The 16,148-nt window shown below is 39.8% G+C and overlaps 1 long non-coding RNA gene across 1 annotated transcript in view; it reads left to right on the forward strand.

The window, feature by feature from the left end:
* LOC144091895 (uncharacterized) overlaps nucleotides 1–16,148 on the forward strand; it is a 74,180-nt gene that overhangs the window by 11,250 nt on the left and 46,782 nt on the right. Inside the window, exon 4 of the long non-coding RNA XR_013305911.1 lies at nucleotides 8,321–8,393. This is a non-coding gene — a long non-coding RNA (uncharacterized LOC144091895). The remainder of the gene's footprint in view (nucleotides 1–8,320; nucleotides 8,394–16,148) is intronic.

Here is a 16,148-nt window from a genome sequence, read left to right on the forward strand (position 1 = left end):
AGTATACTTATAGATATCAGGACTTTCAATCAAGTAAGCATCAATATGTCGTACATTTTTTTCAGCCATACACCCCTTTCAAAAGATCCCCTTAAAACGTTGGCGTACCGCTATCCAAGACATTACATCCTTCGTAATGGCACTCTTCCTCTGCACAAAACGAAAAAAACTAAAATATTTTAAAGCCATGAATCTACTTTATACCCCGTCACTTTTTCCAGGTGCTCGAAACAGCGGTCCAGAAAATCCACTTACATCCCACTCTGCTCCGTTTAGAGAAAAGATAATAAAGTCTCAGACTATGGAGCATAAAAAGGAAGAATTGTTTTATCCTCCAGGCAGGTGCCGCATGCGTCTCTTTTTAATTTTCTACACGCTCGCGATTCAGCCGCTCGGATCAAAAGGGACACTTAATTTTCCTGCAGCAAAGAACGAGGCGGGTCCTCGCGGGAGCACATTTGATTATTGCGTTTTATCGTCAGCATCCGCGATCCACATGCGCGGCGACACGCAGGCCCTGGCATGATTGCAGGCAGGCATACACATCAGCAAAGGGGACTGTTATTTTCCGCCTGACTTGTGTTCCCAAGTGTTATTAGATTCTAATTGCTGATTTTAGGACGGTGTCTCTTGCAGGTTGTGACGTGCTTTGAGTAAATGTTACATTCAAAAGTCAAGACTAAGAAATGATAATGCTTGTTTTCTTTTTCCATTTTCTTTTTTTTAAACGGCTAGTTTGTTTTTTTCTGAAACATGGGAAAAAGTTGGAAAACTATTTCGTCAAGTTTTTCAGTTAGTGAATTTAAGCGTGTGCCGTTTCATGGGGAGTAGTTCAAGGGCCAGTTATGTCGATAGACTGTGTGAAGGCCTTTAAAACCTCCTCATTTAGAGTCCTCAATAGTTAAAGATTTTGGGGATTGCAAAGTTAATGCACTTCTATGCAAGAATACGTGACCGGACGTTTAGTCGAAAGACGTTTGGTCCCCGGACGTTTGGTAGAACGGGTTCGCATGCAATTGATAGATTTTAACATTGGGTGAATAGGGATTTAATGACTATTATTTAACATTGAGTGAATAGGGTTAGGGTTGAACAATTGAAAGTCTCGTGACTCAAACCTCGGGACTCGCGAACCTGGCAACCAAAAGTCCGTTCTACCAAACGCCCGTTCTACCAAACGTCCGGTCGACCAAACGTCCGGGGACCAAACGTCTTTCGACCAAACGTCCCAGTACCCAAGAATAAGGTAACATAGCTTAGGTCAGTTTTGAATAGTGTGGTCATTACCAAGTTAATATGCTTTGACTACAGCATAATTACTCTTAAACCAGCAAATAATCTGTGTCCCTAACCATAGAAACAGCATCAGGTAGAGCAGTTTATAACTTGTTTAACTAACATGCAAAGCATGAGTCTGAATTTATGATCATTCACAACCTCGAGATGGACGTGGGAAGGAAACAAAACCAACCGTGCCCTCATGTATTGTGCACCCTTAATTAGTGCATATATCTGCACACCTCTTTTGCAAATGCAGAACATTGTGGTCACAAGGACGCCTTATTGTTAGTGTTACCATAGCGGCGAATCCCTCTATAGAAGAGGTTTTTTTTAATCCATAGGAGAGAAAATATGGTGATGTCATGTCAGCTTTTTTCTTTTTAAAAGCTCCCCAGACCATGCACCTTTTTCAGGTGAGCGTGCGGCAAGCCTGATTGCCTTGCTCTATGCACAATGACACGCTGACAATGATAATGATGATCTAGGCAGTAAAAGATAATCGTATGGCAACAGATGTCAACCCCCCCACCACTAGGCTACTACCCAACAACCCAGATGTTTAACAACAACGACTAGAGGGGCAAATTAATTTGAGGCTCGTCTGAGCGAGTCGTTTCTTTTTCCGGACGCTCGTTCCCAGAACTCAGCGGCCCGTGCTTTTTGTTCAATGTTTAAATGCTTTAGTGTTGTTTTCTTCCTGTTGCGTGTGCTGTCGGAACGCTATGAGACGAGATTAGCCGGAGGACGGCTAGTTCTGCTAAGCAAAGTTTAAAATGGTGTTCTCATGAATAATGGAGCGGCTCGCTAAGATCAGATCTCGACTTTAAAAGCCCCAAAAGTGGGGCTACTGTGAAAAAAGATTTTACATCATAATACATCTCATGATTGTATAAATGAATCCATTTGTTGTTCAGTGTTATTGAAGAACAAAATGAACCAATTTCATTATGCAAACCTTCAAAAGCAACAGCAGTAGAAAAGCTCAGACAAGTACAAGTACGTTATTAGATTTACAACCAAGTTTTATACCCTATCTTGCATCTATAGACGACTGTATAGACGAAACGTGCATAAATATACTGTAAAAATTAGTGATTTGACTGTGGTAATGTACAGAAGTTAGCCAAGGTTCTGTAGCCAACCAGATATCATGGTGGTAGACAAAAAAAAGCAGAAAAAGATGATAGTGTTAGATGTGGCAATATCTAGATAGTATATATACACACATGATTGAGTCAGTCAGAAGTAAAAGACAATGCAGCTGTTTATACAATGTTATGACATTTTTATTACCGCATAGTGGGAAAAGCTTCTAATGAGAGGCCTGAAATGCAACTTTTGACTGCCCCAAAGTTGTGATAAATGCTAACTAGACTTCCAGAGGGGAGAAGCAGGGGTGGTTAAGTATAGCGGCCTTGTTTTTTCAAGTGGTCAAATCCCACAAGGGGAGCAAATTACTCCCATAGACGTGGATGTGTGTGTGCGCGCATAGTTGACCAACGAAAACAAATGTCCATGCGAGCTGGCGAGGCATAGCTTTAATTATTGTCAGTGTGAGACTTCGCCGCATGCAGCCTGCGCTCATGGTAGGGGGAAAAACATATACAAAGGGAATTAGGCACCAGCTTTCACTGGCCCTGACAGCTAATTACATTTAAACCAGCTAGTGCGGTGGAATGAAAAGGAAAGGGGAGGGGGGTGAAATGCCAGGACAATTGACCCTGGGCAGCTAGCTTCGTCCATGAGATGTCTTGCGGGGATTCTTCTTCCTGTTTGCCGATTGAAGGCACTTTGGTGTATAAAGTCCAATGCGTCCGATGCAAAGATTTCGTTGTATATGTTGGTGTAATTGATGCTGGATGTTTTTTTTCTTTTTTGACGTTAATTAATCTAATCTACAAGGTCAATTATCCACCCTTCTGGCTCCCGTGTCCTCGCCGGCTTCATTACGATGCATTGCAGTGGTTTAGTTTCGTTAGGCAATGTAGCATGTTTGTAAAGAGGAAGGAATGTAGAATGGTGCAGAAATCAGGGAAGAGTTGAACTGATGTTACAAGATAGTGTTGTAAAGTCATGATTTAATTGTAGTAAGTAATGCTGTGGCATGAGGGAAAGAAGAGACAAATTCTAACATCAACTGTAGTTCTGCTCTACTGTGAATTTCAACCTTGGAAACAATTTAATTGCCATACAACCACCAGCAGATGGCAGGCGGTTAACCTTAAAAATAATAATGGGTGTCAGTTTTTCATGGTCAGGCCTGTTCCTTATCCCTGTGTCTTTATATAAAATAATGGCTCTTAAAAATTCGTAGATTCGTAGTTTTTGTTCCAGCTACACAGTGCGAACAGTTTAATCTCGGAGGCTTTTTATGAAACAAGGAAAACCCGACCGCAATCAACTCATTACACTTGTAAGAAACTGGATCGGTGAAAATGTACCATCTTCCTTAGTTGTAATGAAATCCTTGTGTCCCTTGAGGACCAGTTCGGACACCCAATGTTTACAACATATTTGGCATCCCGTGGGGTTGCAAATGAATCAAGCCCAGTAAACGCTGATATGCTCAAGTTGTATTAGCAAGTGTGGAAAGCCTGTTGTTAGTTTCCTCCCCGCACTGTGCTGAGAGAACGGAAGCAGCTGTATTTGTGTACGCTCAACATTTGATGCGTGTAAACGGGTCTTCAAGTGTCATCGCACAGTGAACAAAGGACAAGCTGACCTTGGTGACAAACCTTTTCGACACGTCCCCCTCCACACCCCTGATTCTAAATAAAAATCACAATGCCTTCATGCAGAGGAAGGATGCAAAGTGGAACATTTGTAATGATTGAGAATACTGTCAAGTGTGCTTAGCTGATAGACGGTTAAAAGTATAGTGGGAAAACAAATTATGCTAAAAGCCCTGTTAAAGTGCATCTGTAGCAGTGAATGTCAAACGAGCTTTTTTTTCTTTTGGTTCTTCGTCATTTTATCAAAGATGGATGTCAGCTATCAGTCAGCAGTGCTGTGTTAATCTCAACTTGTAGAATTAGAAAAAAAGTGGTTTGGAATACACTTGTAAAATGAAATTATAAATGGATGAAATGTTCTGCTTGCCAATCAACGAACAGTGGTCGCTTGTGCAACTGCTTCTTCATCTTTCTTTGGCCTGAACCTGTAATGCATTTGCTTATACTTTTAATAACAAAGAAACTTTGAAATTATATTTGAAAGCAAAATATTTAGAACTTTAAAGACACAAATATTTGGGGTATGCACATGTGGTATTTAGTCGATATATTTTTAATTAAAATACTAATAAAAAAACTAATGTTCAAAGTAAATTGTCACTGGAAAAAAAATGGTAACATTATATAGTATATTAATCTCCAATGGCATTATCCCAAAATGAAATTAAACATAAATCCCAGATGTTCTTCATGAAGAATATTCATAAACCCCAAAAATGTTATTTCAAGCATAAATGATATAGATTGTTAATTAATCAGCAGCTAATCTCCTATGCGCTTGGTTCGGTGTGCTTCCACTTTCCAGTATTCATGAATAACTCACTACAAGGTGCCACTGAGACTCTTGCTTTCATTGAGAAAAGCCCCTAAAGAGTTCTGAAGTTCTTCTTGGGTTGTCAGGCTGAACTGCTGCTTGGTCACGTGACAGTTGGAAGTGTGTAAAGCTAAAAATAGTTCTAAGTGTAGCCTTAGGCAGGAACATATCTGTTTGCTTTGCTCCCTGCACCCTTCCCCCCCAATCTCACACCCCCACCTTTCGTAATACAAGTGGCCCTCATGCATCATCGCTGCAATTGCAGTCAAAGCAGATTTGCTCTTTCAAATTTAGTTTAGCGGATTTTTAAGCCACTTACTTATTCATAAGCTCCATTTACTGTGCACGAGAATTCCCTGATATTACTAACGCAGTCAACCTAATATTTCTTTTTGCCACACCATTCCCCACTGCCCTACATATACATATATTTTACTACACTGTTATTTATAGTAGTGGGTCCCACAAAGCAAAATTCAGACTAGCTAAGAAATACAAAACACTGCTCCAACAGTTTATGAACAGAATATTTCACTTTTCAAGTTTATATGATAGTAATATAGGGAAATAGGTCACTTATAAAAGGGGAGATTTACTTGTTGTGAGATGTCCAAATTGAACCCAATAATTGTTGTTGAAGTAAAGCAAATAACATTAAACATTAAAAACGTAGAGTGCATTATTCTGCTCTTAATGCAATGTTACAATTATTTTGAAAAATAATATTTTTGTATCATGATTTTGCTACAACAATGAAGATAAAGTGCAAAGTTAGAAGAATAAAGTCAAATTTCATTTTAAGTTGAACATTTCTTAAAGTAGTCTTGCAATGCTGTTGTAATATTTTAATAAATGTTGCATTAGAATGATAGTAAAGCTACAAATGACCAGAATAGTTGTATTTTTAGAAAAATGCAATATTAATGTTAAATTCTCTTGTCATTTTTAGAAGGAAAAAATTGTGCTATGAAAAATTTGTAGATTTAGAAAGTAAAATCAAAATATTGTTTTATTATTGACTCGTTTTAACACGGGCTCGTTCGTGCATGGAACATGAAAAATTCTTTGAAGATTAGTAATTTTTTGTTCTCATTTCAGTGTCTTTATAAGTTTGGTCTAGTAAAGACAGATTGTATTTTCTTTGACGCGTGCATAAACAAAGAGCATATGTATGTCCATAAACTATTACCATGCATGATTTGATCTTTAAAAAAAAATCATAAACACTTATTACCTCAGTATACTTTCTGCGCCAGGTTTTTAATTCAATCTAAAACTAGTGCTGGCCATTTTTTTCCTGTTCCCTCCAGTGCAGCCCCAGTTATACTTCACAGACAGAATAGAAATTCTCTTGACAGTTGCATGGAAACAGTGAGTGAGGGCAGCGTGCCACTAGCTGGCAGTTCAAAATAACAATTAAATCCGTAATGGGCTGGCTTGAGAGGGACGCTCAAGTTATAAAGCATAGAGAGAATAGAAAAATGGAGTGTCAAAAAAAAAAGCTCCATCAGGACTTTCTCCATATGTCACAGACTCCCAGTTCAACAATATTTGTGCAGGCCGGAATCCGTTGTTTTTCATCACCCAGAGGTGTGCAAGGAGAAAATGAACTCTCAGGAATCAATTAAACGAGTTCAGAAAGAATGATGAGGTGGGAAGAAGAGACGCTGATTTCAAAGAGAAGCAGAGCCAGTCTGTCGCTTTCTTTGCCACATATCGACTCAAAACATCTTGCTGGAGACATCGTTTTTAAAGCAACAACAATTCTATTCTTTATAGTGAGACAAGACAAAGTTAATTGTGCTAACATTTTAATTCATCGGCTCTAGTGACGGTGAGAGAGGTGTAAAATTCACAGCCAGGCCATTGTGAATGGAATAAGATTGGAGAACTGATTGAGAGCCATACCGATACCAGCTAATCTGCTCTGTGAATGCCAGCTGCTAATTCAAACTGTACTTACACGGCATTAAGAAAAGCAATTATCAGCGACGGCCTAATTTGCCTCATAAAGATTCAGTTTGCCATCTATGCTGATTTTTAAATTTTCTTTTAAAATTATCTCTAAGGCAAGCAGGGGGGGAGATGCCACATGCCCTATCTGCTGACAAAGACCCTATTCCATTCCTTTTATTGAAGACTATTACAGATAGCCGTGCTGTCTTTTATAACATATTGCTTCGGGTCCTTGCTAATAAGCGTATCGCCAAAATGACTCACCTCGTTTCACCTCATCTTACTCTGCAGATATGTGGCTAAATAAAGAAAAAGCGCATATATTAGTGACGACGTCCAAATTGAGTTTCGGTGCAAAAATGCAACGTGTCCAAAAATCAAGGTCATGAATATCTAAGTTATACACATATACACGTTGGAATTTAGTCTTACTTTTAGTTTGGAAAAAAAACATATTGTGTATTGCAAATGGGTAGTATTTGTTGTATAAAAATGGCTATGATAATTCACTTTCAATTTCCGTTTTTTGTAATTCTTCCAAAAATATTTCAGAGGTATATGTTTAGTTTTTAACTTTGCCTCTGAAATTAGAACTCAGTATTTTTCCAGAAAAACGCAGTGATCATCTAATTTCCGTTTTCAATGATCGGCAAACTCCCACAGCTGGTTTCCCAAGGAAAACAAGGAGGAAATAATAGAACAGATCTCCATGAAGTGTCTTTTTTTCACCCAATTCTGGGAACTTCGCATTAGCTTCCTTTGTGTTTTACTCCCCACTGGGATAACCTAACAATGACAACATTTTTCTCCGCAGCAGGTTAGACTATCACCTGGCAAACATAATTTAAAATATGTTTCCAGAAAGAGTAGCTTTGAGCATTTTATAGGCAGGATAATTCACTGTATGGATGCCAGCGCTCTCTAGCTTTTGAACCTCCATTTTTCCCTAATTCTAGTAGATGCTATCGGCTAATGGGCTTTGCGCATGGGCAGAACCTATATAAAAATTTGATAGTTTGGGTTTTGCATCTCACATGATGCAGTTGACTGCCTTAAACATGCATGCATTGAAAATACAATTGCCTTCAGGGCGATTCTGCCTATCACCCAATGACAGCTGGTTTATGCTTCAGCTCACCGCAACCATGAACGTGATAAGCGGTATACAAAAAATTAATGGCTGGATTCATTATGGAATCACATTTATTCATGTATGTAGCAAGAACTTTTACAGTCTGACTGGATAAAGAAAACTGATAAGAAAAAGGTTACCATCCCCACCGTAACACACCGTTCACGGTACAGCGAATCGTGTATCTAATAAATTCCATCTGTGTAGCTGTCTGTTTCCGGATGCTACAATTTCTACCGGCTTGATTGATTCCAAACCGGTGTTCTGATATTTGCTTTATTTTGGTTTCCTACTCTGACAGAGTAGAGAAAGTGGGAAGCATTGCAAGGAATGGTGGTTGACATTCTAATTGTGATGTTGGAATTTGTTTGTAACAAGGTGACATGTTTTTTTTCTCACTTGCAGTCAACTTCTTGGACTCACTGTGTACCATTAAGGAGCTTTGAGGAAACCTGGCAACCCTGCATTATCTCTTCAGGTATGTTGGTGCTTGGCACCTTCCTCATTTAACTTGGACAAATAGCGGACAACCCCATTGACTGGTTGTCAATCAATCAGGCACACTTAGAGGCATGCAGCCTTTCAAATGCAAATTCCTATGTTAGTGAGTGGCAACTGAACCTATGCTGCTACTGAAATCATATAAATATAAAATTTCACCACCTGTAGTTTTGATAATTGGGCATTTTATTGAAAAAAACTCACATCGATCTCGAGGCAAAACACAAGTTCGTACTTAGTGAAGAAATGTTTAGGAATTCCAGGCCATTGGCACAAAATGCGGTTTCAGTGTGAAATAAGTTATACCTTTTGAGTTTGCATCTTTTGCCTACGATGTGTTATATTCATGACCATGATCAAGACTGGACACGGACGTCAACCTAGAGTCACTGTGACCAAATCAAGATTAAGACTTTTTGGGGTCAAGACCAAGACCGAAACAAGACTGACTAGATCCAAGACTGATCTGAACTATCCAAGATTACAGGATGTTGGGTAGAAATTCCACTGCACTTTATTTGATCCCGTTTTCGCCAGCCCGATACAACTGGAACAGGACTGAGAAGTGAAAGCAATGATGTTTGACAAACATTCATGCCCCCGAGTGAGCCACCTCATTCTGCTTTTCACAACCCTAGCAGGTACCTGAAGCAACTCGGTTTGCTTTCAAAGCAGACTTGACATTATCAGTGCACTTTTTTTTTATTCTTCAGCATGTAGGGCAAACAGTTTGGGGATTAGAGCAGTACGTAGATGTGAGCGAGTGTGGGTGGCGTGAAAACGGCGCTGCCATTTTATCTGTACGCTCCCCGAGCCATCGACAGTATGATCACGCATCAAAGTGGCGACGGCATCTTACGGAATAATCAACAGAGCAAATCTCACGCTCCCATTCAGAGTTGAAGTTATCGCTGCAGATATTGTTTTAACCCCTTGTAATGTAGCACTTCTGCCGAGGGATATGGAGCTTTTGTTCCACAGCGGGTAGGTTCATCAAGCAGCTCCGTTGTACAGAGGATGCATTCAAGTACCACAGATCAGGGTGCCAACAACACCAGGCAGTCTCTCGGGTCCTTTTCGTAGCTTTGTCTTTTATTTAAATCAATTGTCTTTTGTGGGGCCTTCAACATATAGTGTCTTGATGCCGCGCTTAGAAAATAAGAATAAATGAAAATCATTTAATTTAATTAAGGAGCTAGTTCAAAGTTGAAATGTGAGTTTTGAATTACGACCTTTGTCACAGAAAAATGTAACCGCCGTCCTTAATATGGGTTTTGCAAAAACATTATATGACCCACAGTGGAAAGCGGAAAAATCCCAAACGCACAATCGCCAGTTCTTTCTCAGTATTTACTGACCCCCCTAGGTTGTTAATAAATTGCTTGCCAACAGACCTCATCCACACCGCTTATTTAGAAAGACCACAAGCAACCATTTCCACCACTTGGTTGTTGTTGTTGCCTAAGCCTAAAAATGAGAAAAGCTGGATAACTTTCATGTTGACATAACCACGTTTGGCCGTACAAACCCTCTTGATTTTTTTTCTTTTTCTTTCTTTTTTTTTAAATTGGCATGTTCTTGTCTTCTGTGGGTTTCTGTTGGATCAAAAGCCCACACTAAAATCCCTACGCAGGCACCATGAAGCATTAACCTATTGAAAGAAAACAGCATGACAGCGCCGTGGAGCAAGCTTGGTCTTTTTATTTCTTCAGGCTCAGGAGTTTGTTTGTGTTTGATAGCAATCCGGTCGGCCAGTTGACGGCTTCCTTGATTTTGAAAAAAAAAAATATATATTTTGTGGAGGTTCATGGCTGCAGGGCTGAAGCTGAAGTTTGTTTTCCACTGCCTGTTTGATGTGTCATGTCGCTCAGTTTACTATTGAGGCTGTGGGGCAAGTTGCCCCTGTGGCCTATGTTTTCACCCAAGCTTGTATTTTTCTTACATTTGTTAAATTGAATCAAGTTGAATGTTCGGTAAAAAGGCCATATAGTAAGAGCCTTTTTTTACCTCTTATCGAGTCTATATTTTTCGAAAAGAAGAATCCTACATCTGCATATAATAAGTACTCTATGCCCTGGATGCATCGTTTGCTTTCATACCACGGCAAAAAAAAATCTTTACTTTTTCAAGTGAGAGTTTCAAACATCTTAAAATAAAAGTGTCAACCACCTTTTAACACATTGGAGAAACATTTTTGCACTTTTCTGCCATTAGTTCTGGCAGATCAATTTTCACCTTTCCATAACAAAATATAAGTACTATTTTTTCTTCATAGTGGTAATAGAAGAAAAAAAAAGAGATTGCAATAACCGTAGAATACGGCTCGGATGGATCCAATCTGTGATGCACCGATAGGAGAGGAACAAATTGCTACGGGAGCAACTGAGTCCCATGGGTGCATGTTGGGGTGGCAACCTAATTGCTGCTAACGAGCAAGGTGCTTGCAGATGAATGCAAATGAATGGTGTAATAACACATTTCAGACGGACTGTGTAGTATTTTGGGGAGGGAGGAGTGGGGGGCATAAATCATACTTTGCAGGTGATCCATCAGGACACACCACAATCACACAGTAAAGGGCACAGCATGTATTTAAAGTGTGGGATAGGGTGCAAAACTATGCTAGCTAGATGGTAAATCCTATTTCCAGAATGGTGCATCTAGCCAGAGCAAAGTTGAAAATGTTAGTGGAGTTGTTAGTGGGTTTGTGCCAATAAATAGTATCGTTCTGGTGTCCTCCAAATTCATTTGTTTGATAATGAGTACAAGCACTACTCATAAGTGGGATTCTTGTCATTTACCAACACGGCTGTCAATTTCGCAGAGTTGGTCTAAAAGTCTTGGTAACTTTTTTTTTATTTGGAGGGCAGGTTTCAGATAATGTGGTCTTGAATCTAACACCAATCAGCCACTCAATTGGTTGAATGTTTGGGTGCATTGGTATGCACCTGTTTCTGCCAACGTTAAAAAAAGACTGTGTCTCTTGGTGGGTCCTTAAAATCAAGGATGAATCCACAACTTGGCAACAGTCTTATCACAGGCTTGCAATGCACAGATGGACGGGGCCAAGAGGATGCTAGAGGCCAACCTTATGCTTTATGTTTTTTTGAATTGCAGTGTGAGCGAAGGGGACGGTTCTGAAGAAGTCCATAAGGGGCAGTGCATCTTTTATTCATTCGCCTTTAACTCTCTTAATTTATAACCATCTTTGCTGTCCTTCACAGTCTCTCTGCTTCAGCCGGCAGCAGGGGTAGGTCATAATCTTGGTGTCGTTCGGTCAGTCGTTTCTAGGCCGCTCCCCCCTCGAGTATTGCACATTACGGAATTTAACGTTGATTTATGGCGCCGATGCTCTATTCTTTTGTGCAGTTCTTTTTTCTATTCTTTGTTGAGAATGTTTTGCATATCACACAGTTTCCTTGGACCTCAGGGTTCTCCCAAAGGGGTGTTGATTTGCATTTTCGAAGATCTTCAAGAACCTGAGGTTTTTTTGTGTTTTAAAATTGTTCCCTTCGCAGCAGAAAGGTAATTGTTGAAACCACTTTCTTTCCACTGATTTGTCTACCGAAAGAGCAATCAGAGATCAGCTCAATAAGACTGCAATAGATCACCCATCTAAGTTCAGTTCATTCAGTCAGTCATTCAAACTGAAGCTCGTCAATCTTATCAGTGAGCCATCTTGGCACCGTTGCAGTTCTAAATGTCAATTCGCTTATCTACCGTTCTCTGACTTTTGATACATTTTCTTACGCAAGCAATTCAAAATGTGCCTGTCAAAATTCAGCTTTCATGAAGTTTTAATCAGAAACTTTAGTTTTCATGATCTTCATTTCATTGTATATCAGCGTGCCCCCACAACAAACAAAGAAAAGGTATTGATTTTTGCATCCTGTTTCCAAGGAGAAAAAGTCCGATGTTTCCAACATTGTTGTTCCTAGTCTTGTGGGATCGGTACACTATGAGCAATGGGTTCAAAGAGGAAACCTAAACACGGCTGTTGCCTCCGTTTCCCACCGGATAACCAATGGGCAAACAGCCGGAACCTGAGCCCTACCACGCAGCGCCGTGTCATGCTTTTCAAACTGCCATGTTTAGCTGTGACTGACAGCTGCAAGCTTTGCATCTCCAATGCCAGTCGAGGGAGCCCCTACAAAAACAAACAACAAAAAAGTGGACAGAACTGTCTTGCATTCTACTGTCTGGAGGCTCGACATGGAAGTTTCTCTCTTTGTTAGAAATGGAGCTAGAAGAAATTGCTCTATGCTGCTTCAAATCATTAATTAGGTCATCTAATTACCACATTCGTTGATAGTAGACAAGTCGGAGCAACATTTGTGAACATTAGATAGGGCACCGTTGCATTAGTACTACTTATACCATGGGTCGTGTTAGTTTTAAAGGTCGCCTTCATGGGGTGTAACAAATGTGTAATTGTAGGGGCTCCAAAAATGCTAATGTGTGAACAGTCCATTCAGTATTTGCAAAGGCACATATTAGTGTATGGCTGACACTGATTTCTGGCCAAGCCATGCTCTGTGATTATCACCTTCAGAATCAGGTGGGCCAAGGACATGGAAAATGATGTTGGGAAAACAGCCTTCCAACCTAAATAGCTTTTTCTCACCATCTTTATTTATGGACTTCTTCCCAAGCATCTTTTTGATGGATTCCTTTGTCTCCCTAATAGCAACTCTCAATTCCTGGATTTTTTTTCCATACCTCGTCCATGAGAGTGCCACCTAAAAGATTGGCGTAGAAGCATAAGGAATCAACTTGCGCAATCATCTAGGCATCACCTGTTCTTCCTTTTTAATTTTTCTCTTGCTTTGTCAATATTAACTAGCTGTCGCTCGCCACTTGATTTTTGAAGGAGCCCAGTATAAATGATGCAGTCCTTCAAGCTTGCACAAGCCTCTCAATCATGCATGAGTGGTGGATAAGTAATGGAAGCAGCCCTGGCCCTCAATTCTTCACTCTTTCCCTCCCCCACAGCTCTCCAATTTACAGAAGGGGGGTTACTTTGGATAGTGGAAGCAGAAGAGAGACTCCCTGTCAAACTAGCCGCTTAAATATCAAGGGCACTGGAGAGAGGGACTGATGAACCACCAGATGTACATTACAGTGGGAGCTATATAAACTAGAGCAGTTAAATTAAGATGTCAGTCAGAAATTCCCTTTTTTTCGTGCCGCACCAACATTGTGTTTGATCATAACATTATTTTTGCAATAATGCAGCATTTATTAGACATGGCTGCCTAACATATTTCCAATTAGATATGCAGAATGGCTAATTTTGTACTCAATTGTCCATCGGTGTAAATGTGCTGTTCTCTTGAAGGAAAATGGTTTACACGTACAATGTAGAGCCATATTTGAATGAAAACGGCATCACTGTCGGGTCCCTCGAGGGGGGGCTCATTTTTTTTTCCACTGAAGGTGACATAACTTCTTCTCATCTTGGGATGATGACAACAGGTCCCAATGGAACAAACATAAAAAATAAGACAGAGGAAGCACAGTACTTACACGACCAAGGGAGTAGATGTACTGGATATATACAGGAAGCACTGTTCAATTATACATGTGCACATCTTGTTCATGGTCACTCTGTCTGAATAACCAATTAAAAAAAACTGAATTATTCTCATTTAGCCAAAGCATCATCCGTCAATGCAGTCAGTCTTTTATGTGCAATCCCAACACAGTTCTAACAGGGTTTTGATTAAAGATGTCTAAGTTTCTTACATGATATGCTATTTTGCAAAATTCAACAAGAACCTGTGTTTTGAGCACAAAAAGGTTCTCAATCATTACTTCCATTACTTCTGTCTGCTACGGAAGCGCATTCTTGCCAGGGAATTGTTTGCATTCATCGGGACCTTGGTGTTTTTCCGAATGGAACTCATGAGGCTTTTAGTGCTGCAGACTATTCAATACATTTTCTAAGAATGCATTTCAGATGCCCTTTAAGTGCATGAGTCCATTCATTTGTATTTATTTATTTATTTATTTATTTTTTAAGACCAAAATTGAATACTGATCATGAGTAAAATGGTGAAAGGTGAGAATGTAACAGTATTCTTTGGACAATACTCTAAATACATTTATGTGGTTTTCCTATGTATGAAAAGAGCTGTCATGTAGAAAATATATTGAGCAAGTTAGATGTATGCCCAACTGCCCTATGGCCAAGGACCCAAAAGTCAGATAATGTATGTATTATTGTATTAGATAGCCTCGTAAAGTGACAATATTAACATGATTGTTTGATATTTTCATCACTTTTTGTGATATTTTCCTAGCAAAAGTAGTGTGAGGCCCTAAACATAACATTTAAAAGGAATGCAAAATCCTCTCTCTTAACTGCACTAGTTTATGTGGATTTCCAGCATCTTGTCTAAAACACATCTGCGCTGATTTATTGAGCGTGTCAATGTGGATTTGCGACAGTAACAAAAACAAGAACCCTGTGTGTTCACTATCCATGGTGTTAAAAGAACCTTAGTAGTTGCCATCGTGCAGATTACAGTATGTTAATAGAGCAATACACATTGGTTAACTCTGTGAATGAATGGCCGACTGACTGAGGTCACAAGGTAAATCTTGCACATAATCCCTGCGGTAAATCCCAAGGGGAAAAATGCGGGGAAAACATCAAGAGTCACGCCAGGAAGCTGCAGAGTAGAGTGATTGAGGTCGCTGTAGAAGGTCCTCATTTTCCGAGCAATTTCTCCCTCCCTCTGCAACCAATCAGAGGGGCCGCCGAGCCCCTTTGGCGTCCCTCAACAGTGCAATCCGCACCCTCTTTTGGAATTTAACTAGCACTAAGGGCTTGTGCTGTTGACGCTCATGTCGATTTCCTCCCATTGGAGAAAAAAACAAACTTATGGCTCCATTTGGAACTTGAATCGAAGAAAAAATGGTCGCATATGAAGACAAAGCGTCCTGCTGTTAGTTTTTAAGTGGCCTCCAGGGATGGTGACCACTATATCAGCTGTTGTACTTATTAAACCGGCAGCAAGAGGCATTTAGACGTGACACTGTGTTTGGCCTCCAGCATGTGGCTACTTATTACCAGCATGAGTGGAGACTGTTGTACGACGTGAGGAAAGGAAAGGTCTAGTAAATATTACATGGCTAAGGGTCAACTGGATGTTGATGATTTTCCTTGGGAGATGTCTCCCACTGGAAAGTTCAGTCATTGTGCAATACAGCACATATTACACAAGTACTGGGGTCATCAATCTTTTTGAAACTGAAAGCTGCTTATATACACGTGAGGCTACTGGTTGTCTGCGCACCTCTGAAATGACAAATTTCCTCGAATTCCATTTTGAGAAACGTAGTATATCATATTCACTAGAAATGCCAATTATGATATTCTGTCTGGAGAGTTACATGTTTTATTTGTTGAACTTGGATGGAACAAGTTTCGCCCTGGCTTAGTAATCACGGTACGAAAAAATTTGCAATCTGATGGATAAAGGAATTAAAGTTGAATTTACATTTTAACTACTGATTTGGAAGGCCCTGAGCATATTAGATTCACACTGCAACAAAGTCCAGGCTGAAATCTAATTATATAAAAACATACTCCAGCTGGAATCAGTGCAACTATAATACATGCTGATAGTAGAATCTTGGGAATAACACAATTTTAGTTGTGAACTTTGGTCAGCGTTTCCAATAGGTTTTATGCCAGCACAGAAAATTTCTAGAGTTCATTTTATTG

This window comes from Stigmatopora argus, chromosome 17 (assembly GCF_051989625.1).
Source record: "Stigmatopora argus isolate UIUO_Sarg chromosome 17, RoL_Sarg_1.0, whole genome shotgun sequence".
In the NCBI taxonomy this organism is placed as follows: Eukaryota; Metazoa; Chordata; class Actinopteri; order Syngnathiformes; family Syngnathidae; genus Stigmatopora; species Stigmatopora argus.